A 3222-nucleotide genomic window follows, 5' to 3' on the forward strand; every position below is an offset into this window, starting at 1 on the left:
AACCCGTTGTTCACGTGATGCAAAGTATAGGGACCCAGTCATCAAGAATTCCTCCAAAGACAATGATGGGCTTGGAGGCACACTGGGCTTTCCCAAGATGGGAAAATGTAAGTGGCAGGCACTTTTCATGGTCTGTCTAGAACTGTGGAGTTGTATCACATGCACATTTAATTTCTGCAAATCCAACCACTTTGATTTGGGAAAAAATTAAGGAAAAGAAATAATAAATAATACAGGCAATTCTGCCTGCCACTTCAATCAGTGTGTGCACACCCCATCGTGAGCCTGAAATGGGGCTTCAAATCTGCTACTCTTTGTGTGCCTCTTATAAAGAGAATACCACACCATATGGAGTATTTAAAGATTGGTGCTCTTTTTTTTCCAGCTTTATTAACTTTTTAAAACAGCAGGGCCTCTAATCTAGCCATTCATTTGGTGTCCAACTGAAGAAACAGATTTCTTCCTATAGTGGAGAGAAAATGACTGGGCTGGTCTTTTTGAAATTGGTAGAACAACCTCCAACATGGTACCTTCCTAAGTGATTTTCAAGAGTAATTTTGACAATGTAAGTGCTTTTTCTTCTCTTTTTCTTCCTACTTGAGATGTTTTTTCTCTTCTGCTTACTTGAGTCCCTAAGGTGAAGCAGAATTCCAGTTTGGGGGAGCTGGGTATTAATTGTCTGGCTAGGAAACTCTTTCTCAATGTGTAAGATTCCTGGTAGACCAGTTGGTTCTCAAGATGTGGCTGGACCAATTGCATTAGAAGGACCCAGGATGTTTGCCTTTTTTAAGCACAGGTTCTTCATACCTGCCCCAGATCTATGTCAGGATAGTTAGTAATGAGCCTCTGGACTCTGCATTATAAGTTCCATGTAATTCTGATATATATATTCTCAACTATAAGCTAAGGTAAAGGTAGGAAGAGTGTCAATGTTATTCATGTCTCTGTCTTCAGACCCTGGAACAAGCTTAGCACATGGTATAAGTTTTAAAAATATCGATTGACTGAAGGAAAACAAGCCTCTGACCCTAATCCTTTGTTTTGACTTAGCAATCCATAGAGCAAGGGTTAAGATATCAGCCCAGCTGGGCCTTACAAAGGAGGAATAGATCCATCTTCTCCCGTGTTCTCTTCCTTCTTAGAGTTTCTCCAGGATGAAGGCCTGAGGCCTGCCTTGGTAAACTCTACAGCTCAGCTTGTGCCCTGCCACCTGCTTTATGGCCTCTGTGCAACATCTCACAGAAGCCATGAGCCATTCATTTAATGCCTAGTCCTCTAATCCAACTGTTTGTTGATTTGCCAAGTGAGGAATATGCAGAGACACAAGCCACTTGTTCCCAGGGTTCTTCCCAGCCGGTGAGTGGGAGGCAGCTGGAGAAGAGACTTTAGGTTTTGTTTAGGTTTTGTTCCTTGAAGCAGGGAATCCCAGTGTGATACTGGGATATAGCTGCTCCATCCGGGCCCTTCTGATGTTGGGGTATGCCCAAGAGTAGTTCCTAAAAAGACCAGGATACCCCAACAGTCCCCAGTGGTCTATCTGCTCAGAAATGCAGCAGGATGGTTCTACATTGAGAATATAATCGGACTGCCACATTTTACCCAAACATCTCATTCATTCAGGAAGCATTTACTGAGCAACTGCTTATGCCAGACTGTGCTTGAGGAACAAAGGAACAAGGCAGATTCAGATCTCTGTTTTGTGGAGCTGCCAACAAGCCTCGTGCATTCCCAATCCTGTGTTCCTCCAGCAGAGCACGGATCCTCTCGGAAGGCCTGAACTGCCCACTCTCAGTCAAGTTCCCTTGCAGCCGTCCTCTGGGCTGCCTCCAGTGATGCCTTCTTCTCAGGCTCTCCTCCTCCTTATTTAAAATGTGGGAAGGGAAGGGCTGGTGACTTGACTGTGACTTGATTTGACTCTGAGAATTAGGACCTGATTCACGAGAAGCCTTAGGAATCCTCAAACATCTGTTGGTTGCATTCCCTATGCCAGATGTCTCCATTTGTCCCACTTGATCTCCTCTCCACTTCCTTGCATCCTCCTCTCTGAGCCAGGGGCTAAGCTGGCTGCATTATATCCATGGGCTGCCATGTCCTCGTGCTCCAGTTAGATTTGGCCAATGGGAAACACCAGGAGCAGGAAGGAAGGTGGTCAGGATATTTATTTCTCTGGTTCCATCTCTGAGAGGTAAGCTTAGGCTGGCTGTGCCCCTGAAAAGAAAGTCACTGTACCACTCAAAGAGGCTTGCTCTACTCAACTCCCGCTCCCCTCATCCCTTTGATGTGTGGGAGGTGGCAACTCCACCACCGCCAGTCCCAGGTCTTGCACCATGCTTCAGATCCCCCACCACCCTACTCACAGTCTTGTGCTCAGCCTCCTTCTTAATAAATCCTTCTCAAATTAGACTAACTTGGGTGTGCCATCTGTTTTCTGAGTACAATCTGACTAACAAACTCACTCTCATCACTCTTTTCTCTGATACTCTCTGTGAAGAAGCAAAAACCAAGGTTGCAAGCTCAGTCCCTCAGGCCACATCTGGTCCACAGATCTGTCTTGTTGGGCTTTCCATGCTGGGATCTCATATACTTTTATATTTGAGAGAATAGTTGTCACCACTAAAAAAATAAGATGTTTTACATTAAAAAAAATTCCAACTTCTCTTGAAAAGTAGAAATGCTGGCAGCACTAGGCCTATGATTCTGCATGGCATCACTGGGCTAGAGCTGAGGGTCAGCTGCCCACCCTAAGCCAGGATGTAGCATTTCCTGTTTGCTGCAGTCTCCACCACTCCCTATAGTCTCCTCAATATTGAGACTGCACTTCAGTTCCCATTTATCATTGTACTTGTGTGGTTTTTCTTAGAGTTACAAAAGAAAGAAAACATGTTCTGTTCCTATATTTAGTGAAAGAAAAAAAAGGAAAATAAAAACTAGATGGGGATAGGCAGAGGACAGAATGAACAGATTTCTTTTTATAAACAGACTTTTCTTAGTTTTTAATATTGAATTTCCTGCCTGCTTCACTCATTTTTTGTTACCTTTCAAACTCAGGCAAGCATTTGGATTTGGGGCCTTGAAATACAGCTTTAGCTAAATCCCTGTCTTAAAGGCTTCAAATGAGAGCTCAGAATGACAGAAAATAAATGAATTAAGACTGAATCAGGCTAAGGGGGGCTACATGGGTCTTAGAATAAGTCCATCTATACCCCACATTTTCTCATTTTC

Source organism: Papio anubis, chromosome 18 (assembly GCF_008728515.1).
Source record: "Papio anubis isolate 15944 chromosome 18, Panubis1.0, whole genome shotgun sequence".
NCBI classification, from domain to species: domain Eukaryota; kingdom Metazoa; phylum Chordata; class Mammalia; order Primates; family Cercopithecidae; genus Papio; species Papio anubis.